The sequence below is a fragment of the Phyllopteryx taeniolatus genome, chromosome 9 (genome assembly GCF_024500385.1).
Source record: "Phyllopteryx taeniolatus isolate TA_2022b chromosome 9, UOR_Ptae_1.2, whole genome shotgun sequence".
Lineage (NCBI taxonomy): Eukaryota > Metazoa > Chordata > Actinopteri > Syngnathiformes > Syngnathidae > Phyllopteryx > Phyllopteryx taeniolatus.
The window spans coordinates 8,733,412-8,760,675 of record NC_084510.1 but is presented as its reverse complement, the minus strand read 5'-3'; the positions used below and the strand labels follow the sequence as shown (position 1 = coordinate 8,760,675).

At 43.7% G+C, this 27,264-nt stretch overlaps 1 long non-coding RNA gene across 2 annotated transcripts; it reads left to right on the top strand.

Annotated features, from left to right (window-relative positions):
* Positions 1-495: 495 nt before the first annotated feature.
* On the top strand, positions 496-27,264 carry LOC133484150 (uncharacterized). 2 transcript variants are annotated; one of them, XR_009790294.1, is made up of 4 exons: positions 496-826; positions 23,789-23,878; positions 25,924-26,135; positions 27,023-27,264. It is a non-coding gene; the product is annotated as an uncharacterized LOC133484150 (long non-coding RNA). The 2 variants fall into 2 exon arrangements; XR_009790295.1 differs by lacking the exon at positions 496-826 and adding an exon at positions 22,813-22,945.

Below are 27,264 nucleotides of genomic sequence, written 5' to 3'. Positions count from 1 at the left end.
CGAAATCAATATACAAGTGCTCGATGGTGGCCGCAAACTCAACTCAATTTACTTTACAGCAAGCAGCAGTCTGGCAGATCGTGAACTGTTAATTTAAAAAAGACAATTCAGGCTGTTTATTGCCACTATTAGTTGAAGTTTACTTTCAAACTAAACATAAAAAGGAAATACATGTGTATTTGTAATTCCTCCTTCAGAAAATGGATAAGTGGATGGATGTATTTGTTTTGGCTTTATTGGTTGTTTCTATGTATGTACAGTTTGTAAGTAGGTAATAGAGCTCTGACGGACCCTCTACATCTCGCATCGTTATTTGTGTTGACAGTAATAATTGACTTCCAAATCATAATTAAAAATCCTTACCTTTTACGTTTCCAAAAAAAAAGACGTCAGAGTCCAATAAATGAAAAATTCAAGTTTAATATTTGAAAACTGAACCGGAAAGCGAGTATGCTGGCGCACTTTGGCTGCCGCTTCTCCCACCGGAAACATTTTTCTTTTTTCATTTAAAATGGCTTACTTTAACCAAGATCCCTCGCCGTACTGTGGCCAAAGGTAAAAAACAGGTTGATTTTGCGCCTGTATCGGTGCCGTAAATCATCGCTGGCTGGGACTTTCTGCCTCCTAGTGCCAACTAGCGGCTGGCTAGCTGGCTAGCTCTCGTCATCTGCCACGCTGTGTTGGATCAACTCGACTCAACCATTCATTCATTCTGGACCCTCCAGTGACGGCTTGTTGCTGGCTTCGGTTGTGGCGCTGCCATGAATATCAGTTCACTAAACCACGCAGCCGCCACGGTTTAGCGGCGAAGCCACACAGATGAGAGGTGAGGATTTCCTTGTATATACCTAGGACTTTATTATGGTTACTATGTACTGGACAGTAGGAAAAAAAGACCCACACAGTACTTTTAAGTAATGTCGACTGTACTTTTGCCTATATGACAAGCCAACAGACTTTCTGTGCGGCGTGTTATAAAGCTACTCGACTGAGAGGCACACAATACAGGTATATAGGAATATTGCATACTATGTAAAAGCTTGTGCTATGTCACGGAAACATATATGAATATATAATAACGTATAGTCTTGCTAAAAAATATTGGCACCCCTGGGGTGCCATTATTTCTAGCCATGACTGGATAAAATGACGTGCTTTTGACATACCGTCACATCGACCCAGTGGCCACTCTCTTTTTCTGTTGTCCAACTGCTACTTGGCTGCTCGTTGTCGTCACTGTCAGGTTCCGACCTGATCGCCTCACACGGGTACGGTTTGACGATGCCAAGTTCAGTTGGGTGCTCGTACGTCGAACTCCTCCTCCTCCTCCTCATATTCCAACACGTTGCTTGCCATTGCGTATAGAGTGTAGCGCGCTGTGTTTGGAAATTGCAATGTCACTTCCAGTAGCCCTTGCGGTGGATAGAGTAACCTCACCCCGGTGTCTTGAGCTTAGGTTATGTTCGGGGAGTGCTCAATACGCAAAATAAAAACCTTTTAGCGAAACTATAGTTGACAACTTGCTGGAAGGGACGTGCATGTATCACATAACACATAAACAATGCAAATATGAATTTTAACTGACCCCATAACATCTTTGTCCTCCGACCTTTAAAGCACGGCCGCGCGTCTTCCGATTGGTTTTGTGCTTGTGAGTCACATTTGCATCCGTGATCCATGACTGCAAGTGCAAACTACAACTATGCACATGCACAGAAACTGCAGTATGTCAAAATGGTGTCGGCCATAAACACAGGCTAAAAATCAAGAAATATTTTGTATTTTGTCAAGTAAATGCGCCGTGGCAGCATTTGCAGCTCTTGTCGGAATAAAATAAATAGCGTAATATCCCAAGATTCATTATGATTTGAGTCCGAAAAATGTGATTCGATGACTACTTTTCCACACCAACTTGAATCCCAGTTTGAGTCACCACCAATTCGTGACCACTCTTAATATATATGTATGTGCATACTTACTGTATGCATGGTCTTGCTCAGCATTGCATTCTGGGTTGTGCTGCTACCACAGTGACACTTACTACACCGTCAACCACACTGGGGTTCGTAAGCCACACTTCTACTGTTTCACTGGTTGGGAGTCAAGTGTGCTTGACCGCTGAGCTAAAGGCCTGAGCTGCTAACTCAGCACCCTCTTTTGAGGATTTCTGCACAGCCTAGCTGGTTCCTGTTACGTGTGTGTGTGTGAGACTGAGACTGTGGGTGCCCTTCTGTGGGCCCACTTCCATCTGCTTGTGCGCACACACACACACACACACATAGAGGCTGTCTCCTCACAGCTGGGGGATTAGTTTCCAGTTCCCAGTCAGGCTCTTCCTGTTTGCTTGATAATGATCACACCTGTGTGCAGGTGAGTAGGTGAGTGGAGAGGCTCATGTGAGACCTGGAAGGCATGCGTGTGTGCGTGGTGTCAAATGCAACCGTATTGTCAGAACTTAATCTCAGCCGAGTGATGACAGACTTGCTGCAACGGTCCGCTCGTGACAGGAAGTTGAATGTGAGATTTAGTGTTGTAGTGTCAGCTGCTGTGTGCACACACCCGGCCTAAATTCCTGGAGATGCTGGTGCGCTGTGGTGTGGCTTGGCACCTCCCTTTGTAATGACTGAGGGCCCGTGGTTGGGAGTCACTTCCTGTTCAGAGATGTGTCATCAGCAGCGCAGACTGGCCGGAGCCAGTGCTTTTTTTCGCCCCTGACTGAGACTGTGGGTGCCCTTCTGCGGGTGCCACTGGGCATATTGTACTGTCTGCATGGGATCCTTGAAGACCCACAGGTGTCCTCTTGACTACGTCCTTGGCCCGACAGCAACAGCTTGGTCTCTCGAGTTTGTGTGTGTGTGTGTGTGTGTGTGTGTGTGCATTCACCAGCCCCAAAACATACCCCTCCTTACACCCCGGTGGTCATCTCCCACTGCCTGGTTCCCACACACACTATCAAAGCCCTTTAATGGCTTCTAATTAGCTCCCCATCTGCTGGTGACAGCGCACTGGTGGCATGCTAAAGCACCCATTGAGAGCACGGACATTGTACTCTGGAATACTTTCCACTCCAGTGGCAATTGCCTGGAGAGAGAGCTTTAGTCGGTGGTGTGAGCGTGGGGGGTGTTCGGCTCGAGTTTGGTGAGTAGGGGGTGAGATGGAAGGGATGCTGGCTAGTGTTTTGTACGGTCACGGCTTGGGGGAGGGCAGGGGTGGAGGGAAACACAATGGGGGACAGTGTTACGGCTTGTTGCAAATCTAATAACGCCCGAGTCCTTCTTCCGTCAGCTGGTCATCTACACCCCCCCCCTCACCCCCCACCTAACTTAGCCCACCACCATCAACGTTTTTCAGCCCTCCCTCCACCTCTTCTTTCTTCCAGCAAACCGTTTTGCTGGTGACATCACACACAGTGGACGGTCGGGTGAGTTTACACTGACTTTGCATTGAGGTCACAGTAAAACTGACAACACAACCCGATGAGCTTCTCCATTGTCCTGACCAGCCCAGTGGTTATACAGTGAACAATAGATGCGCCTCTATAAAAACTGCAAGTGTAGCCTAATGAGGCCTCTTCATTAGCAGAGCCGGTCTATGTTTGAATGCTACCCGCTTGTCAAATCCTGTGAGGCCATCTCTTCTCCAGGACTCCAACTGAGTCCAGGTCCACTAGTAGCAGAAGGAGGACCAGCTGTTCCCAGCTGGTAGCCAGTAGATGCCCATGGGGGACAGGCCTGATTGCTGCTGGCCAGCTGCCCTCCTCCCCCTATTCCCTCCATAGCAGTGCAGTGGAGACCAAACAAATAACAGAGCTTTTCTTAAAACGATCTGAATAATAGTCAACTTTAAACTCATGGTCATATTGTACATTAGAAAGCTTTGAATCTTTAAAAATCACTTTTACAAAGTGCTTTGAGCGAACAGAAAAGCATGCATCAAACAAAATAGATAAATTCCACACCAAACACAAATACCAACTGTCATTGATGATGATGTCTCCAAAACTGCTTCATCACATGGCGAACAAGCACAAGGCTGCCACTGAGTTTCACCTGTAGTCCATGTATACATGGCAAAAAAGGTTCTATAGGGATTTTAGGGGACTTAACCACAGTGGGAAGGTCAGGAAATAATTACTCTGAAGCGCCTGAGGCTCTGCCCGAATGTGAAATTGATGCAATTTTACGTGTTTATTTTATTTTATTGATGGTTAAGCATTTGTGCAAGTTGAGTGATAATCCATGGATACCGAATGCAGCAGTTCAAAATGACAAACGAGAGGCGATGTAAAGCCATCTATTTGTGCATGAGACGAATAGTCCGTCACCTGACCTCTCTGTTCATCTCGCGCTCAAACAAACGCTCACATCCCCACAGCTGCACAGAGGCGTCCAGTCAGCACGGCCAGGGGACATGAGAGCCCGAGCCCAAAGATGGAGCACGGACAGTGGCAGCTGGGGAGCTGACAAAGCCCCATTCAGAGGGCCGAGGCCTGGGGACAATGGCTCGGCCAGGCTGAGCCCTCTCCTCCACTCTTCCACCCAAAGATTAATACTTCAGATGGGCTTCCCGGTGGCAGGCAGAGCTAAAAGGAGAGCCCTCCTGTTTGTCACTGGGCATTGTGCAAGTTGCCTGAGAACCAACCTCTTGGATGGGCTTGACAAATGAGAGCCGCCATTGACAGTGAACAGATTGGGCCTGACACTTTTGTTTTGATTGTGGAGCGGCTATAATCAAGTTATTTGGGCCTCGGGGAGGTTTTTGTTTCGCTCTTGACACTTAAGTCGCACCTCAGAGAGCCTCAGTGTACGCCTGGGCTCGGGTTTCCGCTCCCGCTTGTCATTTCCTTTCATCCAATGTGTATAGAGGATGCAACAACAAGAGCAAGTGAATTTCCTTGGGTGTGGGAATCTGCTTATTCATTCAGGTGTCCTCCAGACAGCAATTCAGGTGCAACAGGTGTAGCTACGTGTATTCTTGTCACCGTCAATAGGGCTATACTGCAGAGGCATTGTAACGCTTTGCTGTCCCCTGAGCACCTCACCTGCACAATGTGCCAAGTTAGTGAAGCAACCAGAGACCCTGTTAGGTGAGATGAGACGAGACAGCCCCCCCCCCCCCCCCCCCCCCCCCCCCCCCCCCCCGCTGCTGCCGTTTCTACCTCACTGTGTGACTGTGTTGCAGGTGTTTAGCCCTCAGCAAGGCGGCAGTTCAGGTTAAACTGCAGGAACGCTGCCCCGCCTTCACACTGGGAACCAGTCGTGGCTGCAGAATACACAGCGCCACACCTGCACACCTGCTCCGCGTGCCTCTGATCACATGATTTCACAACAAGAACCACCACAGAAACTTGCCCAGAGGATCAAACACATTTCATTTATTTTATGTTTTTGCATGGTAGCCATTTAAAAAATAAAAATAAAAAATACAAATGTTTATCTGTCATTCTTACTGTACTTTTGCCTATATGACAAGGCAACAGACACGGAAAAGACTTTCTATACGGCTACGGCTAAGCTACTCGAGCGAGACGCAGACAATACAGGTATATAGGAATATTGCATACTATGTAAAAGCTTGTGCTATGTCACTGAAACATATATGAATATATAATAACGTATAGTCGTGCTAAAAAATATTCAGATTCAGGGATTTTGTTCACACATGATTTCTTTTCATTTACAGTAGCTACAATACACTAGGCTTGAGGCCATCTGCCATTTCTGTGCTGGTGTTATTATTATCGACCGGCCAGTCTCACGATAAAGGAATGTGCCCCCAGTAAACATACATCGACCCCCGGCGATTGAGGGGGGGTTTACTGGGGCTTAACACCCTTTCTCTCATCACTCCCATCAGTTCATCCACTATGTCCCCATCACCTTCTCCTCCTCCCCAATTTGTCCCCCGCCCTGCCCAGGAGCGTCGTCCCCTGGTTCCCACGTAAGAGACACGCATCCAGGGCCCACTTCCAGGGATCTGCTTGTGTGAAGCTCCGATGCAGCAGAAGGTGCCCTACTTTCAAACTTCATTCTTCTGCGTTGATAAAGGGAAAAGCAGGGTTGTGTGTGCGTGTGTGTGTGTGTGTGTGTGTGTATGCATCTAGGTTATACTGTGTGTGTGTGTGTGTGTTTATTTGACAAACTGTGAGTGCATGTGAGGGGAGGGCTGCAGAATTTTGAAGAGGAAGTAAATGGGAAGTACATACTTGGTGACAAAATGCAAGGCATTCCTTTGCTGCCCCTCCCTGCTCCTTGTATTCTGCTCCACTGTGGCAGGGCCCTGGGAAAATCAAACAGGTGGTTTAGGCCTGGCAGGAAAGCTGGCGGAGCCCGCGGTGGGCAGGCCTACAGCCTGCCGGGGGCTATCAAAAGCTCTTAGGCCCAGCTTTAGGCCAGCACTCTGAATGGCCCCGGGCTTCATTATCATGTGAATCCTGGGAACAGCCCTGGGCCCCCAGTAACACCAGTGAGCTGCCCATATGGTGTTCGCTTGGCAACTAGGGAGACCCGGCAACCCCCCAATCCCTCCCACCCTCTTTCCACTTTTACTCCTCCATTCCAGCACTCTTGATATCAAAGGAGGACAAGAGGCAGAAAACAGACTCACCCTTCTCTTGGGGGGGGGGGGGGGGGGGGGGGGGTAGACCACACAGCGGACCACTGGACTGTCCTTAGGGACCCTGAATAACACATTTACCCACTGGGCCACTGTGGCGAGCCTGGGTGTGGATGGATTTAGCCATTGAATCAGTATTAATGACACATTCCAAAGCTGTCAATTCAGCATCACAGCCCAAAGCTTGATGTCGTCACCCTCTTCACTTCACTGGGGAGCTTCTCATCGACTGCTTACCTCCACATATTGCATTGACCACTCATTATATTCATACTCGTGTTAGGGCTAAGCCACACCAGGAACTGAGAGCTTCCTACAGGTGTCTTTGTTCATGTGGTCTATTCTTGGTGCTGTAGTAACTACTCCAATTTAAAATTCTTGTTGAAGACAAGGCAGATCGAAACTGTCACATCCTCCCTTCATTACATCTGCTTAGGGTACATTTTAATTTGAATTTAATTTTTGTCTATAATCATAAAAAAAGGTCAGAATTCACCTTATTGCTTCTCTGATTGATTTTTATTATAATTATTGAATAACAACATTCCAACACCTTTCAAAATCTAAACAATCTAAAATAACAATGCTGTCTTATCAGGTTTATGTAATATCTATCTATCTATCTATCTATCTATCTATCTATCTATCTATCTATCTATCTATCTATCTATCTATCTATCTATCTATCTATCTATCTATCTATCTATCTATCTATCTATCTATCTATCTATCTATCTATCTATTATCTATCTATCTAAGGATTAATAACATAGCTAGCAAATCTGTTCTAATATTTATGAGGTATAAGATACGCATGCTGCGATTGGCTGGCGACCAGTTCAGGGTGTACCCCACCTCTCGCCCGCAGTTAGCTGGGATAGGCTCCAGCATACCCGTGACCCTAGTGAGGATAAGTGGTGTAGAAAATGGATGGATGAGGTACAGATGATATCAGAAACAGCTCTCAGTAACCTGCAGTGCAGTTTTACACCCCTGCACCCACAATAATAACGAATACATTGATAAGTCAATACTGAAATTTTTTTAAAAATGTTTTTATAGACAGAATGTTTGATACAACTCTACTATTGGAGCTCATTATGTTGTGCAAGTGGTCATACAGTGGCCATGGGGGGTATCATCACATTTGAGTGTTTATCTGTTTATTATGAGAAAAGAAAAAACATTTCCCCTTCTCTTGATGTTGAACCATCTGGCAGCTGCAAGGTGCAGCTCAGAAGACCTGCTAATAAAAGTTGTCAAGGACCATGCCCGGGTTGTTCAAAACAATATTATCAGCACACAGAAAGGCACAGATTTGCAACTAAGTAGTGAACAAAATAAAATAATTAAACAAAAGAAGACAAGAATTTGACAAAACCCACATGAGAGTGCAGTAGTCTAATGTTAGCAAGTTAGAAAGTGAAAGTGATGCATTACAGTTTTTTGCCATTGGTGCATCGTGCATAAAATAGTTTGTTCAATTGTCCAAATTTGGTGAGAAGATAAAATGAACGAATGACACATTTGACTGTCAGGTGAAATTAGAACAGGTGGCCAACCAAAACAGTATGCTTAGTTAGTTTTCCATGATTGTGAATCCTGGCAAATATATATATATATATATGGATATATATACTGTCATCTGGCGGAAAATTCCTATCTCCACATTTGGTCAATTTCCATTTATTTATTTATTTTTTACAAAATGATGGTTGGTCCCCAATTGGGTCTGCTATTTTTACAAATTAATGACCAAAAGTGTTGAAAATGGCTTGCTCTCTTGACAATGCAATGTTACTGTAATGACTCAACATACATCCTGGTTTGTGTTTTCCTGAAAAGAGATGGTTTTGGAGATCCCGGGTATCTGACTGACACCAGCGATCATTTATCCACATATTGTAGATAAATATGTACGTGTATATATATGATATCCCTTTTTACAGTTTGCACGTGTGAGAATAAAAATGCTTATCATTTAGTTTTGGGTGAACTGTTATGGAAGAGATATGACATTTTCCAAGTAAGCATTGCTGTTGTGTTAAACCGTTTTGCCAAATGATCTTAGAGTTCTGAAAATGTAATCTGCTTCAAGAATGGGCCAAACCAATGGAGAAATACTATTACATTTGCATAATTGACACTAAGGTGTGCTGAGTGAAAAATTTGAGGTTTGTGCTCCTAAAAGTGTGTAATTTTTATATGATTTTTCAGATAGCTCAAATTAAATTTTGCACATAGGTCTCGTCTTTAGCAGCTACAATGCATGCTCTCTCGGGTTTGAGTCTAGCGATTGACTTGGCCAGTCTAAAACCTTTCACGTCTTTCCCTTGATGAACTCCATTGCTCTTTTGCCAGTGTGTTTTGAATCATTACCTTGCCTCATGATGAATAATCTGAGTTTGGTTAGATTTTTCTTTAAATTGGCAGTAGACAAAATGTTTCTGTAGACTTCTGAGTTTATTTTGCTTCATGTTACATCATCAATTAAGTATTACTAAGTATGTTTGGGATCATGAGCAGATTCTTTCGCCAAACTTAGGACAAACATACAGTCCGTCCATGAAACAATGTGCCTGAATTTCATAGGCTCATCTCTATACCTTTTGGCAAATTCCAACCAAGCCTCCTTATTCTTCTTGGTAGTGAGTGGTTTGTATCATCTGGCGTAGCCTCTGTACATGAAGTCTTCTGTGAACAGTAGATTGTGAGATGCCTTCACACCTGCTCCCTGGAGGTTGTTACTAAAAGTTGTTTCGGGTTCAGGGTCTTTCTTTACGGCTCTCAAAATGTTTCTTTTGGTCTACACGTTCAACTTCTGTTACTTAGTACACCCAGTAGCTTCTTCCTTATCCAGAACATTCCAAATAGTTGTACTGACTATGGCGAATGTTTGTGCAATGGCTCGGATTTAACTTTGAATAATACGACACTCCCTGGCAGCAATACACTCGTTAGTCACATGTTCCAATACTTGAGCTCACGGGAAAAATTGGTGTTTTTCTACAAAAGGTGCTGTCATCTGAGATGTGTATCAAATCCAGATGTAAGTATAGACCATGGAAATTAAAGATGAAATGTTGCTCGCTATCCTCATGTTCATACCTTCTTTTGATGTCGAACCAAAATATTTTCAGTTTACAGCAAAATGAACTGGCCTCACTGTTCGATTGCTTTTGGAGGGGAAGTTATCCATCCATTCATCACTTTTCCATACCATTTATAAGGGTTGTGGTTGAGCTGGACTATATATATATATACAGCAGCTGAAATAAGTATTTAACATGTCACCATTTTTCTCACGAAATGTATCTCCAAAGTTGCGATTGACATGAAAATTTCACCAGATGTTGGGAACAACCCTAGTAATCCATACATACAAAGAAAGTAGAACAAATAAGATCAGTAATTAAGTTGGCTGCAAAAATGTGTAATGACACAGGGAAAAAGTATTGAACACGCCAACTGGTATGTATTTAATACTTTGTACAAAAGCCTTTGTTTGCAATGACAGCTTTAAGACCCTCCTGTATGGAGAAACAAGCCCCATGCATTGCGCTGGTGTGATTTTGGCCCATTCCGCCACACAAGCAGTCTTCAAATATTGAAGGTTCCGTGGGCTTCATTTATGGACCTTGAGTTTCAGTTCTTTCCATAGACTTTTGTTTGGATTCAAGTCAAGTGATTGGCTGGGTCATTATAGCACCTTTTCTTTTTTCTTTAAAACCAATTGAGAGTTTTCTTGGCGGTATGTTTTGGGTCATTATCCCGCTGAAATGTCCACCCTCGTTTCATTTTCATCATCCTCGTAGATGGCAGCAGACTTTTGTCAAGTATGTCTCTGTACATTTGCCCATTCATCCTTCCTTCAATAATGTGAAGTTTACCAGTACCATTTGCTGAAAAGCAGCCGCGCACCATCATGTTCTCACCTCCGAACTTTACTGGTGGTACGGTGTTTTTAGGGTGATGAGCAGTGCTATTTCCCCGCCAAATGTGGTGTGCATTATGGCATCCAAATAGTTAAATTCATCCGACCAGACTATTTTCTCCCAGTGATTAACTGGCTTCTCCAAATGTATTGCAGCGAACTTTAAATGAGCTTTGGCATGCTTTTTTTTTTTTTTTTTTTTAGCAATGGGGTCTTGCGTGGTGAGCGTGCATAGAGGGCATGGCGGCGAGTACATTGTACACTGTTTTCCTTGTGATGTCAGTACCTCCTAAGTCCAGGTCTTTTTGAACCACAGGTGGTCCTTTGGTCTTAGACAACCCTTCTGATTATTCTTTGCACTCCTCTGTCAGAAATCTTGTGAGGAGCACCCGATCGAGGCAGATTTATGGTGGTATGATTGGCTTTCCACTTACGTATTATGGCCCCACTCGTGCTCACTGGAACATTCAGAAGCTTACCTATGCGCCTGTAACCAATGCCATCGTTATGTTTTGCAATAACTTGTTCGTGATGGTCTTGAGACAGCTCTCTGCTCTTACCCATCATGAAATGTGTCTTAACTCACACCTTGGCAATGAGACCTTTTTGTAGGCCATCAATTAGGACTGAACCGGCTGATATTCATTTGCACTGAAAAGGGGCTGGATTGCTGTTTAATTATTGATAGATTTTAGGTTTTGTCTTGGCTTTCCATGCCTTTTTGCACCTCACTTTCATGTGTTCAATACTTTTTCCTTTAGTCTTTTCACATTTTTTACACACAACTTAATTTCTGAGCTTATTCGTTCTACTTTATTTGTCTGTATGTATTAATTGGGTTGTTCCCAACAACTGGTGAAATTTTCAGGTCAATAGCACCTTTGTAAGTATATTTAGTGAGAAAAATGGTGACATGTTAAATACGCTGTGTATATATATATATATACAGTATACACACACACACGCGCGCGCACACACACACACACACATGCACACACCTTATTTAAAATGAACAATGCCAGAGTCATCCAAAAGTTTCTTCATCAGCATGAGATCATGTGACACATACAACACACAGAAGTCACACGCGCACACACACACACACACACACACATTCTCTTCCTCCTCACCCCCCAGTTCAGTGCAGGTGGCTGACTGCGGCGGCCAGGGCAACATTCCGGCTCCGTTGTTAAGTGACATCTCCCTTGTAATAGTGTCCTCGTCCAGGAAAAGCAAATGACTCATGAGGTTGTTTACTTCGGATGGCAGTCACAACCAATATGTGGAAGCTTGCAGTGGTGGAGGGGTGCTATATGAACTGGACACCTGTATTGGACGCAGACATGACTTATTGTGGGTACTAGAAGCACTGTATATGCAAAGCTGGGCTTAGCAAACCACTTCGGCGGTGTTGACATTGAGGCTGGATGGTCTAAACCAGTGTTTCCCAACCAGGGTGTCGTGGTACACTAGTGGGCCGTAAGACGTCATCAGGGTTGCCACAGCAAATTATCACAAATATAGTTTTGTTCATCTATCTATGCCAGCAGGGTATAGTGAGAGGCAGAAAACAAATACTCTTCCATTAGATGGCAGACAATACAATGTAATACAGTAGAATAAACCTCTGCAGATTTTTTTACATCTTCACATCGCGCATAATGCGCCATATCGTGGGATTTTTAGTGAATGCTGTATTTTTTTGTGGTAAAATACACTAAATGCTTCACATTAAAACTGTTAACAAAATAAAAAAAATAAAAACATATTACTAGGAATACAATGTAAATAGTGTACAGCACTACTGTGCATTACTGCTGGGAAGAGTGTTTAAGAGTGTAGAAAGTGTTTATAAGAGTAGGGTAGAGGTTAAAAGGAGTGTGGGGAAGAGTCTGTATAAGAGTCTGGGGAAGTTTTAAAATATGTATAAGTCAAAAAAACGTGTGGATTTCACCTATTGTGGGCGTGGTCAACACATACACATACAACAGGATAAGTCATAGCTTCCTGCGAGTGAGTATAGCAGCTTTGTTTTCAATTAAACAGTCCCAGATTTCACACTGACTGAGTTTGTACATTTGTGAGTAAATCGAGACGAGGTCATTATTAGTTCCGTATTAGATATGTGTGTGTGTGTGTGTGTGTGGGTGCATGTTTGTGCGTGTGTGTGTCTGTGTCTGTGTCTGTGTGTGTTTGTGTTCACATCTTTTTAGCTTGGTTAATGTGATCATTTTACTAATCCAAATCTTGTGTTCAAAAAGACATGGTTTGAAGATAGTTGGGATAGGCTCCAGCACACCCGCGACCCTAGTGAGGGTAAGGGGTATGGAAAATGGATGGATGGATGGTTTGAAGACCAGACTAGACAGAGAGAAAGAGAGTGGTGAGAGCGAGAAATGGACAAGAGGTGAAAGTATGTTCTGAATTTTGAGGGACTCTGCTGGTGATTCATGCTATTCCACACACAACAATCCCCTCCCTCTGCAGCTGTACAGGTCACATGCGCAATTTGATTTCACAACATGTTCCCTGTCCTTGGAAATTCCTTTTTTTCGTAAGGACTCAGCCCTCCCCTCCTGAAAGAGAGGCAGGTGCACAACTTAGTCATCCATCTTTTTCCTAAACTAACTCTGTGTTTCAGCGAGCAGTTAGTCAGCTGTAAAGTTTTGACCAAAGAGGCTTGCAAGGGTCTCGTTTATCATACAGTAGGTTTCACATTGCTCGTGGGGGTGGTTTATTATCATGCCACTCATAACTGGCCCCTTTTTTATGTCAACAGTTAGCTGAGGGCAGTGCTCTTGAAGGATGACAGCTGACTCAGCATTATTACCCCAAATGTCGTACAATTTGGCGGATCCTTTTTTTTTTTTTTTTTTTTAAAGAAAAAAACGTTCTACCTTCATGCAAAATTTTTTATTATTGACAGCTGACAAGAATTCAGGTCACTTTTTATTTTTTTTGCTTTGCTTTAGTGAGTGTGTGTACGGATGTGATCATTAGTGATGACAAAGTGGAAAACATGACGATGACCATTGAACTGTAAATGAAACTGATTGCGAAGCTAACTTCTTTTGACACTTGTATGATAGTTAAGAGGTACAACCAATTACCAAGGGCCCCAAGCTGAAGGGGTCCCTGAGAGACGGCCCATTGGCCCAGGTCAATGACACAACTGGAATTACTCTGTAGACAGTGCAATCACACATTTGGATTTGGGATTCTACGTAATGGGGCGGATGTTTTATTTCTCTTAATTATTTAATAAATAATGTCTTTGCCTATCCATCATGCTGTTTTTTGTTTTTAGGGGAGCCTCCATGGTCATCTTTGCCTGGAGGCCACAGGGGTTCTAAAAACACCCTGGCTTGTGGTCAGCACGTCTGCCTCACAGTTAAGGGTTCTGGATTTGAATATCAACTGTGGCTTTCCTATGGGGAGTTTATGGTCTCCCTGCTTCCCACATTTCGAGCATGTCGCGTTACCGGAAGACCGAATTGTCCATTTGGTATGAATCTTAGTGTAAATGGTTATTTGTTGACAGTATATGTGCCCTGTGACCAGTCCAGAGTGTACCCAGCCTCTCACCCAAAGTCAGCTGGGATAGGCTCTAGCACGACCACAACCATAGTGAGGATAAGTAGTTTAGAAAATGGATGGCTGGATTGATGACAGTTAAGAAGGTTAAGAAGAAGCAAGAGGTCTTCGTACGATGCAAATCACTTTCCACAATGTCCATCAAAGTTGTCAGTGAGAACATGTTTTAATGTTTTTTTGCGTTTTACGACTGCTGTTAACATACATATTTACACTTGTACGACACTTAAGAATGTTGCTATTTGAAACCTTCTTCTTTTCCTTTGGGCTTGTCCCTTTAGGCGTCGCCACAGCGCGTCATCCTTTTCCATGAGAGCCTATCTCCTGCATCCTCCTCTCGAACACCAACTGCCCTCATGTCTTCCTTCACGACATCCATCAACCTTTTCTTTGGTCTTCCTCTAGCTCGCTTGCCTGGCAGCTCCATCCTCATCATCCTTCTACCAATATATTCACTATTTGTCCTCTGGATGTGTCCAAACCATCAAAGTCTGCTCTCTCTAACTTTGTCTCCAAAACATTGAACCTTGGCTGTCCCTCTGATGAGGTCATTTCTAATTTTATCCAACCTGGTCACTCCTAGAGCGAACCTCAACATCTTCATTTCCGCCACCTCCAGCTCTGCTTCCTGTTTTCTCTTCAGTGCCACTGTCTCTAATCCGTACATCATGGCTGGCCTCACCACTGTTTTATAAACTTTACCCTTCATCCTAGCAGAGACTCTTCTGTCACATAACACACCTGATACCTTCCTCCACCCATTCCAACCTGCTTGGACCCGTTTCTTCACTTCCTGACCACACTCACCATTCCTCTGGACGGTTGAGACCAAGTATTAAAGTCCTCCACCCTTGCTATCTCTTCTCCCTGTAGCCCCACTCTTCCCCCACCACTCCTCTCATTCATGCACATATATTCTGTTTTACTTCGGCTAATCTTCATTCCTCTGCTTTCCAGTGCATGCCTCGATCATTCTAACTGTTCCTCCACCTGCTCCCTCCTTTCACAGCAGATCACAATGTCATCTGCAAACATCATGGTCCACGGGATTCCAGTCTAACCTCATCTGTCAACCTATCCATCACCACTGCAAAGAGGAAGGGGCTCAGGGCTGATCCCTGATGCAGTCCCACCTCCATCTTAAATTTGTCTGTGACACCTACAGCACACCTCACCACTGTTCTGCTGCCCTAGTTCTGCTGTCCTGTATTATTCTAACATACTTCTCTGCCACTCCAGACTTCCGCATGCAGTACCACAGTTGCTCCCTGGGTACCCTGTCATAGGCTTTCTCTATATCTACAAAGACACAATTTTCCTCATTCATCAACTCCTCGAAGTATTATTTCAATCTAATTAGCACACTACTGGCACCAGTCAACATATTTCCATCTCTATCCATATTCACTCTAACTTGCTGCACATCCTTCCCATCTCTTCCTGACGCAACCCTCTGGATTCATCTGCTTGTGACCGGCCTACAGTTTGCACCGGCTTGTGCTCCCCATGGGCTGCATTCGCTATTTGAAACCTAAAATATTATTATTTTTATTATTGTTTGTAAAGCCTTTAAATTCTAATTTCTATTTTTCTATTTGAAAAGCTCATCCTAAATTTGAACATATCAGAGGTCTCGGAACAGACTGTGTTCAATTTCCACTGTATATATTATTAAATATAGATCAATTATTCTTAATCTTAATCTTACAATGCTATTTTTATTTCTTGTTTCTGGATGCTCTCTGTCCAGCGGCACCATGCCGTCAGCTCCTAGTTGGCCATTCAAATGGCCCAGTAGACGTGACTGGTGTATGCCATTTTTAATTGGCCTATGAGGCACTTATGATTGAACCCTATGAAGTCCGTCCTGTAACTAGTGGCCACACAAAACTAAGAACCTTTTTTTGTTTGTATATATACACCACAGCTTACGCCGACGGTATCCATCCATCCATCCATCCATTTTCTGAGCCGCTTCTCCTCACTAGGGTCGCGGGCGTGCTGGAGCCTATCCCAGCTGTCATCGGGCAGGAGGCGGGGTACACCCTGAACTGGTTGCCAGCCAATCGCAGGGCACATAGGAACAAACAACCATTCGCACTCACAGTCATGCCTACGGGCAATTTAGAGTCTCCAATTCATGCATGTTTTTGGGATGTGGGAGGAAACCGGAGTACCCGGAGAAAACCCACGCAGGCACGGGGAGAACATGCAAACTCCACACAGGCGGGGCCGGGGATTGAACCCGGGTCGCCGACGGTATATTAAAAGTATTACTCTCGTTCTCATATTTTGTTCCACTCCAGCTGTTATTCAGGGGAGCATCTGTGGGTTCCCACCCAAGATTTCGTGAGTGTGTGTGTGTGTGTGTGTGTGTGTCGGCACAGTGATTTATCCCACAGCTGCCCCTCAACTGGCTGCAGCTCTTTTGTCAGTATGTTTAGCCTACTCTGTTTACAACAAGCTGCTTTCACTCATGGAAACTCAAAATGTTGCCAGGTTAAATTATCCAAGAAATGTGATTGTTCCAGCTTGATTGTCTGTACTCATGTGAACATTAAACATACAGTACTTGCATTATTATGAGACATAAGCACAAGTAAAAGCTCACTAAATTATGACAGAACGTAGAGCATCTAGTGCAGGGGTGTCAAACTCATTTTTGTCACGGGCCACATCGTAGTTATGACTTCACTCGGAGGGCCGCTACAACTGTGAACCCATATAAATTAAAGATTACGACATATATTCTAATTACATACAGTATACACAACACATTGATGAATAACCAGTTTTGAAATCAGAAGCCTATAAAAACATGTTTTTCAACAATTACATTTCTTTTCAAAAAAATGCTTGCAAATATCTCAATGGTATTACACCAGAACACAATGAGCAATTTTGATTTGCTTTCGCGGGCCACATAAAAATGATGTGGCGGGCCAGATCTGGCCCCCGGGCCACCAGTTTGACACCTTTGAGCAAGCGTATAAACTGCATTCAAATGCAGCTTTTTAGACACACTACATATTACAGGTGTGAATTTTTGCAACAAAATCAACGCCAAGAGGACACTTTGCCACATCATCCATCAAACTTTTCACTTGTTTCATCCATCCATCCATTTTCTGAGCCGCTTCTCCTCACTAGGGTCACGGGCGTGCTGGAGCCTAGCCCAGCTATCATCGGGCAGGAGGCGGGGTACACCCTGAACTGGTTGCCAGCCCATCGCAGGGCACATACAAACAAACAACCATTTGCCCTCACATTCACACCTACGGGCAATTTAGAGTCTCCAATTAATGCATGTTTGTGCGATGTGGGAGGAAACCGGAGTGCCTGGAGAAAACCCAGGCAGGCACAGGGAGAACATGCAAACTCCACACAGGTGGGGCCGGGGATTGAACCGCGGTCCTCAGAACTGTGAGGCTGACGCTCTAACCAGTCGGTCACCGTGCCGCCTTTTCACTTGTTTAACGTGACATAATAGTCTGGTCATTATATGTCATAATAGCTGACCGTGTCACATATCCGCACTTTAGCTAAGTAGAAATTGCTTCAAATTCACATTTAAAACATCACATTGAATATTTTTAACCGTCTTGGTGGCCCAATGATCTTCTCTGATGTGGATTCCATTTCTAATCGATTCAGACTACATCTTTGGTACAGCTATACAGTTTGTGTCAAGAGCCGTATTCATTGTGTCATCATCAAGCATTCCAATTTCTAATCCTCTCTCTCTCTCTCCACACACACCCACACACACGCATACATCTCTTAACCCACTTGGCGCCAAAAGAGGCACCAGGAGAAGCTTGAAAGAATAGAGAATGGACCAACGCACGGCGAGGAATGAGAGAGGAGTTGAGGAACAAGCAAGTGAGTGAGAGAATGAGAAAATGAGAGGGAGAGACAGCATGGATTCTTTTCTTTGGGGCCTTAAAGACGTGTTTCCCTCAGATGTTGGCTCTTCTTCAGATGCTAATGGTTCACTCTTATTCCCAAGCTGGGCCTTAGCATAACAATGCAGTGGAAGTGAAAGAGCTAAACCTCTGCTTTCTTAAAGAAGCCAAAGCTGGGCTTTTCTTGTGGGTAATGCCCCCTTGGCTCTTTGTGCTCGCAGTGAAAGGCCTGCGGAAAGCAAAGGCCAGGTGATCACAGAGTTTACTGAAAATGAGACTGAAACGACACACAGACTTGGGCTAAAATTGCTTTGGTGAAGTCATTAAAAGCCTGCTTAAATGACCAAATATAGCACACTGGCCTCGAGCCAGAGCACTCATTCTCAAGTGCGATGACAGAAGTTATATTGAATATTATCAGCTTTTGCTTTCAAAGCTGTGCTGAATTATGTCTGTTGCTCGAATCCAACCCAAATGTTTTGACTGTGTGTACCGGGCAGACTCGGAGACGCGCTGGTCCCATCTGAAAGGCACTCACAGGCCCGAAGGATTTTTGGATGAACAGCGTTCTGACCTTGACGAGGCCTCAGCAGATAGGCTTCTAAGGCCCCGATAGGGTCTGATAACAAATGGAGAGCATATGCTTTTTACGTTATCATTTATCGGGAAGAATGAGCGGAGTCAGAGGCAAAGGACATGCAGGAGGACACCAAGATACAGTACAGGTCGCACTGGCTGCACTGAGACACGATGGCTTCTTCTTATCCATCTTTGTGTGAAGTCAAAGTGGTCTAGCGTGTCATTTAGATGTCTGGATTTTGCATTTGAAGAACTCACTTGGGGTGTAGTTTTGCAACCAGCATAACACTGTATTGCTTTGTGTTTATGACACAGAACATCTTGTACTGTATGTTTGGCCGCAAAATGAGTTCTCCATCTTAATCAACACTAGAAAAACAAAATGCTTTATGTTTGTGAAGGTGCACTGCAGATGTGTTTCTAGCAACTCACAATGACGTTGTTGTAACCATCGCAATCGAACAATACACACTGGGAATTAACTGGTAATTTGGGTTCATTTGGCAATTAGCATAAATGTATGCAAACTAAAATATATAATATAATATAATATAATATAATAAAAAAACTAACGGATATTCAGTAGTGTGGATCAATCCTTTAGAAATTATCAGTGCATGTTACGGAGGAATGCATATGCACAATGGATGGAGTCCTTGAAAATAATCAAATAATATTTGTTAGTTGAATGCATTTTAATCAACTGGAGTACATGTTCAAATTAAGTCAATTCAAATGACTTTTTTTAAATGTCATTGGGCAGACATTATTATGGCCCCTCTGCGTAGTTTGACTTGCACACGGCAAAAATTGTTGCTGCGCGTCGAACGCCGCAGAGGTCATCTCTCGTGATTGGTCCGTTTTAGTCACATGCTGTGACGACGTACTCAGCGTGCCCCTCGGTTCTACATACCACCTACGCCGCCGCCTTCTCGATCAATTTTGAAGCATAATTCAACGTATCAGCTAGTCATCTAGGGCCATTTGTTCTAGGAGACGCTGTTTCAGGGTCACCATTGTTGTTGCTTTGTTCTTTGTTACTGAAAGGAAAGTAAAAACGGCCAAAAATGGAAATGGCCCAAAAAAATGCAGAGGAAACTCCACCCTGTGGTGTCCTAGCCATACCAGCTGTAGCGACACCCCCGACTTGGAGGTGAACTGCAGTACATTTTCAAAACTGCGCACGTGGGTTGCCCTCGGGTATAAAGGCCAACTACGCGCGGGACAGCCGCAGTGACGTCAGCGCGGTCTCCGCCAGCGCGAGCATAAAGAAGCCTTAAGAAACATCAGTCAGTATTGGAATAGAGAAGTTAAAAACAGATACACAAGTGTCATGAACTCAATATGTCCCATTCTGAAAGTCACATAAATAAAAAAGAGGCCTCATCTGTTGTCCCTCACTGTGACAATAGTTGACTAAGTACCCCCCAATTATCAGGTTTTACGCCATTAACACCTCTGATGTTCCCCTCTTGCCTCTAACCTCACTCCCCTCATTCCATCCATTCACCCATCCATTTACTGTACCGCTTTATCCTCACAAGGGTCGCGGACGTGCTGGAGCCTATCCCAGCTATCTTCGGGCGAGAGGCTGGGTACACCCTGAACTGGACACCAGCCAATTGCAGGGCACATATAAACAAACAACCATTCACGCACACATTCACACTAAGGGCAATTTAGAGTTGTCAATTAACCTAGCATGCATGTTTCTGGGATGTGGGAGGAAACCGGAGTGCCCGGAGAAAACCCACGCAGACACGAGGAGAACATGCAGTCCTCCACCATGCCGCCTCCCCTCATTCCACTTAATGCAAAAGCCGTCAGTCCAGGTGCAACACTGAGGAAGTTAGCACATCCTCAACATAGCGACGAATTCTATTTACATGCAAAATGACGGCTTAGGTGGTAAATATGTGAACACAGGTGTGTGTGTGTGTGGTTGTGCGTGTGAGTGTGTGTGTCACCAGAGCCACTAATCTGTTTGTCCTGATGCTGTCTGTTTGCTTGGTTACTGTTGAATCGCAGTAATGTGCGAGGGAGCGTGAATGCCACATTTCATATTCTATTGTAATGGATTGCAGAAGAAGAATGGAAAAAAAAACCCAAGAAACAAGCCTGTGTTTACTTGCGTTGAAGTGAGCAATTTGTGCGTAGGCAGAAGGAAATGGTCAGTGGTGGCACCCAATGTCATTTTAAGTGGAACGCCTGGCGCCACAGCGTCAGGCACATCACTCACTGATGCCAGGCGGGTTTTTCTAAGCGCTCACTAAATGACACACAGCTGGGCGGCATGGAGACAGATGTCACTACTCTTATAATGTGCATACCCTAATCTCTCCCTCCCTCCCTCCCACTGTCGGTTTTTCCCTCCCTTTTCCTTCTCTCTCACACTCTGGTGTTTAGCCGGGCTGCCTCCCTTCCTCCTCCCTCCCATGCTCCAGACTTCGTGGAGCCGATGCTGCAAAAAAAAAAAAATCACTTCCTGGAGCTCGTGCTCACTTCCTTTGCTTTTTGTGGGACTTCCTGTGCTGCCTCTGTGATCAGGCTGGTTGGAGCCGACTCTCTGGGAGTGACATCCTGATGCACAGACAGCTGCACAGATAATACTCCCGTTCTGCTTTTGTCAGGGCTTTTTTTTCTTTCTTTCACCCTCTGTACCTCCAGGGACCTGATTTTCCCTCTATACTGTATTTTCCATTTACTCTGCTGTATAGCAGGTTTCATTTGCCTATGCCAAATGAATTAGAGCCCCCAGAGATATATCATTTACTCTAAAGTGCGGACTGAAGGGCAGCATCACATGGAAATACGATTAAGAGACATATGACAAATTTAATATTAATCTATTTGGAATATCTAGAAGTAATGTGACAGGTATACTGATGGTTACTGCATTGACGTCCATCTGGCTGTGAGATGAGGAAGTAGCGGTTGTTGGGTGAGCAGCAAAAAGGCTCCCTCGCTAAAATAAGGTGCCGCTGGGCAAGTCTCACCACTCGGTGCTCATCTTTATAACACTTATCATGGTTAATTTATTCTGGGCTGACGAGAGCAAGTGAGAGTGGAAACGGGTGCCCACCAGGACTTGGGCATTGCAAGTATGCTATAACATGACAAATATGTGATAAACAACTGTGCAAGTGTGATGACTTTGCCCTATAACAGCAAACCCTATAATTATCCCAAAGTTATAATTGCACTTTACACATGCAGGCATGGTTGTAAAACTCCAAGCTTGCTATAGCTCAATATATCAATCCAGCCGACCAGGAAAGTGACGCTTTTATTATTTGTTTTTAGTTTTGTGCTTAAAACAACTTTCCACGCGTTTTGTATTATGCTGTTGTGAACAGTCATGAACTGTACCACCATATCATATCATGTGCATAATATCAGTAGATATTGCAATATTTAACTTATTCATTGACTTTACTAGATTAACTGGAATGAAGTCAGTCAACCAGATCTTCTGAGTCTGCTGTCTCCCGTGAGACGACAGCGTTTTTTTTTTTATTCGAGCAAATTAAAAAAGCAGCAAAGGGTCGATTGTCGCATGTCTCCAAACAACTCTCAAACAGTCGTGGCCAGTAGTCACGGATTTTAAATGTCTTCAGTAGTTACGATTCTTAGATGTGAGCTCAACATTGAGTTTGGCTGAGCTTGAGTTTGACTCCTGGATTGCCAATCCTTGAAACGGAACGATAGACAAATAGGAAGTGAATAACAAATAGAGCAAATTATTGTGTTGAGTGTTTGTATAAAAGTGTCTTCCAAGTCGTTCACCACAGTCAAAAATAACAAGGAGAAGACTTTGCAACTGCAATATAGTTGCAAGATAATCGAACCGTTAGCCGAGCTGCTTCTGTTTCTTCTTCTACTACTCAACCTTCATATTATCCTACAGTCTGGATGTCCTGTGGCACTATGCTGCCTTTCACAGGTCAGTCTTGGAACTACGCCAGACATTTGATTCGTCCGACTCGGACTCGGATTGTTCGTGGAGATATCGTTATGTGCGTGGTGTGCAGTGTTGGTCAACTCGAGTGCACCGCCCACTGTATGAGCAGTAAGCACACACATGCCAATTTTTTCTTGTCGTGTGGCGTCTTTTGCATTTTAAAAATTGGTTAAGATGTTAAAAATCGGTATGTGTGAATACCAATTTGCTCGCTTTGTGTGCTTAGTAGCAGCCAGCCATGAGGACTCACAAAATCCAGGAGACCTTGTCTTTGTGATCCCTGATTCTGTTAAACAATTCAAATCATAAATCCGGGTGATTGAGGAACCAACCAGCTCAAATGGGTGTAATGTAAAGGTGAGTCATGTTGCAGCATCTTGCTTTAAATTTCAAGAACATTTTTAATAGCAAGACGTAAAAGAAATAACACACTCTTAACCAACATTGATAACAAATTCTATAACTTCTTTGTATGTTCTTCTTCTCCTTCTTTTGGAATACGTATCAGAAAAGAACAAAGAAAAATCAAGACATAAACAAGTGAATCATTTAAGGCGCATTAAACTGAGCTCTTGTTAGCTATGCTGAATGTCATGATTGCGATTTGAACTCAGAGGTTTGGTTTGACTTTGGAGGCTTATTTGTTCCCAAAAATGTTTCAATCGTATGACCTCAGTGAGAAGATCTAAAATTCAATCCTGGGCAATCTTTCCCTAATTTCCCTGGAGGCACTAATAGTTCAAGAAGTCTGTCTACAAGCTGCTGTTGCACGCTTGCTGTGTTGACTATGGTGATAGATTCTGTTTCAGGGATCCTTGTGCACTTGGATCATCTTCATATTCATATGACAGTTATTAAAATGTATTCAAGATGGTAATTATATAAACATGGCCTCAGAAGAATCTCGGAGAACATAGACTTCCCACAAGGAGGGTGGTGGATGAGCAAACATAGAAACATTGAACTATAGAGGAAAAAGCAGCATGAGGAGTGAGAGTGTAGGAGGCCCAGCAAAACGAAGAAACTGTTTGATTTGAGACGCCTCTCTGTCTGAGCTTTCAGTTTTTCCCATCCTACGATGCATCACCTATCAGCCATGAATGCTATTTTAGTTTAGAACAATTAGACTTCCTGACACCCACTTCAGCATATGTTCACCTTATGTCACTCCGTCACAGTATGTTCCTTTTGGGCCAGCAGGGTCAGCTTTGTGGAGAGACGACAGTGAGGAACAAGACTGGCCTGGGTATAGAGGACCACATCCCGGCTTGCGGACCAATGCAGCCTATGGTGAGGCTACGGGCTGATGCCAGTGACTAAGCCACCTTGACGTCCCCTGGGGTCAAACTGTGGGGCTCTCCTTTGAACTGGAGGGATGTAGTGAACACATGGGCTCCTTACAGACAGACTGTGCTCTGTGTCCTTCAACCTCTGTTTTCTTGGCGGCTTTTATATAGAGACCCTTTCCAAAAAATTGGAATATCATGGCAAAGTGTATTTATTTCCATAATTCCATTCAAAAAGTTAAACTTTCATAGAGTATAGATTCAGGGCCCACAATTTAAACAATTTCAAGTATTTATTTGTTTATATTTTTATATAATCTGGGCTTCCAGTACATAAAACCCACGAAATCAGGAATTCCAAAAATTAGAATACTGTGAAGAAATCAGCCCAAATTTTGCAGGCCATAAATGTTTTAAACTGAGTGTCACACATGGATCATCGACTAAACTCAAAAGCACCTTTCCCCAGGTGTCATTAAATTGCTTCAGTTTGGTTCAATATGGGGAAGACTGCAGACTTGACAACTGGCCAGAAGACCATCATTGATACCCTCCATTGGATGGGTAAGCCACAAAAGTTCATAGCTAAGGAGGCTGGCTGTTCACAGAGTGCTGTGTCCAAGCATATCAATGGAAAGTCTAGTGGAAGGACAAAATGTGGCAAGAGAAGATCCACCAGCAAAAAAGATGACCGTGGATTATCAAACAGAGGAGATTCAAGACTCTAGCAGACATCCAGAAAGAGTGGAATGAGGAAGTTAAAAAAAACACCACATTCGGACGCATCCGGGAGATGGGCTACAACTGTCGGGTTGAGCCAATGTAGGAAGAGTCTCAACTGGGCCAAGGAGAAAGACTGGACTGTTGGCCAATGGTCCAAGGTCCTTTTTTTCCGATGAAAGTAAAGTGTGCCTTTCATTCGGGAATCAAGGTCCAAGAGTTTGGAGGAAGACGGGTGAAGAACAGATCACAAGCTGCTTGAGATCCAGTGTGAAATATCCAGTCAGTCATGATTTGGGGTGCAATGTCCAGTACAGGTGTTGGTAAACTCTGCTTTCTGAAATCCAAGGTCACCGCAACAGTCTACCAGAATGTTTTAGACGACTTCCTGATTCCTTCTGCTGAGGATCTGGATGGAGATGCAGATTTCATCTTCCAGCAGCAACTCGCCGGATTTAAACCGCATTGAGAATCTATGGGGTATTGTCAAGAGGAAAAGGAGCCAGACCAAAAAACTGACAGCAAGCATCAAGAAAATCTGGGCTTGCATAACTCCCAAGCAATGCCACAGGCTGAATGCCTCAATGCCACGGCGCATCCAGGCAGTGATTAAAGCAAAGGGATTCCTAACCAAGTATTGATTATCATCATTTTGAAAGTACCATATTTTGAGAATTTTTTTTTTTTTTTGTACAAAAACTGAGAAGTAAATGGTGATTTCTTCACAGTATTCTAATTTTTGGAATTCCTGATTTCGTGGCTTTTATGAGCTGGAAACCCAAATTATGTAAAAATAAACAAATAAATACCTTCAATTGTTTAAATTGTGGGCCCTGAAACTATAATCTATGAAAGTTTAACTTTTTGAATGGAATTATGGAAATAAATAAACTTTTCCATGATATTCTAATGTTTTGGAAAGGGAAAGGGGTCTGTATTTGAGGTGCTCTTTGGAGAACTACCTGGCAGGGCAATAAATACTGTAGTTGCACTCGATAACCTGTTGTTGTTTCACCTGAACACTCATTCTCAGGTCAAACAAGCCCAAGGGATGCAATAGAGCTTGTGCAGCTGTCAAGGGTTTGGATTGCCAACGCAGATAGTATCAATGTGTCTACGATCTGAACTATTCCACACGGCAAAAAATAGCGGTGTGATAGCAAACAAGTCAAGATTCCTCAGAGAGATAGCAGTATTTAGGAACAACCTTTGGTTGGCTGTTTCACTAACCTAACTTGGAAAAAAAACAGCACTGCTGATAGGATCAGTGCAATCTCACTCTCAATCTGTGGTAATTAAGGCAGTGTAGTATTTGACATTCATCCTCAGGAAAGACAAGGATGAGACCTGCACTGAATCCTCAGCTGTATCGTGCACCAGGCCTGGCTTGCATGGTTCAGCGTGGATGACTGCTGAGTGACAGGCGGACACGGCAGCCAGCGTTTCCACACGTCCTCCTCTTCCTGAAATGCAGCTTGGCTCAGCTGTGCAGCCCCAAGGAGCTCCACATGGCAGCGGGCTAAGTACACACACAGGAAGAGGTGACATCTGAAATAGCAAATTCTGCAACTCTTTGTTTGTTGTCTCTTAAATCTGGTGAAAGCTTTGCATGTGTGCATCGTATCCAAATAACATTTCGTGCATGCAGGTCCAACACCCAAGTAATAGTCCAATTGTAAATGTTTCATTTTCAAGAATCACAAAATAACACTTGAATTCAGTTGAAGACATTTACATTACATATCCTAAAGCCCTGCCAGAGATATGTGGCACAGAAAACAGAACAGAGCTTTCACATACACTACATATATAGTACATACACACATTTAGGTGTTTAATTCTACAGTTGTGTAATATTATGAGACTCAAAATACCATTATATCTTCATCAGTATAGTAAGTCTTCGAAAATTAGCGCATCAGGCTAAATCCGATTTTGTTCAATCATGACATGCTAATATGTTTGTACTGTAATATTCAATGTATTCTTCAGAAAACATACATTGGTGATTGCCACATTGGTCTTGAAAAGTGCATAAAAATAGTGGGACTTAAGACCAGATTTGTTTCTAAGAACAGTTCTTAAGTGAGATCCAATGTGTAATTAGTTATGCTTTGAAACACTACAGCTGCTGTGTACTGCAAAACAAGGCAACTATTTATGTGATTCAAAAGATATACATTTGCTTCATAATGTCTATAAAAAAAATTATTAATTAACCGGAAAGCATTAACCGACCTTATTTAGAATCAACTGGGGTATGTTTTTTTTCATACAAAAGGAGATGCTTTAGGAAAGCCCAGGGATAAATGTGTAATGATCTCGAAATAACCTAAAGCCCCTTTTTTTCCCCTCTTTTCTATGTCCTCCCTCCCTCCTCCCCTCGCTGTCCTTTTTTCTCCCCTTTTGGGAAACATGCCTTTCCCAGCTGCACAGCCCCCACAGCAAGAGGCCAGGCCAGGAGCACAGCTGGCCAGACTTGGTGGAGCCAGTCGACAGGCGCATGGAGCGCAGCCCGCCCAGGGCCCGCTTCCTCCACAAATATGCCCAGGTGTGGGGCCTCCGAGCTGGGCTTCTGATCTCTAAACAGCACTGTGTGTGTGTGTGTGTGTGTGTGTGTGTCTGTGTCTGTGTGTCTGTGTGTAGCGAAGGACGATAGGATGAGGGATC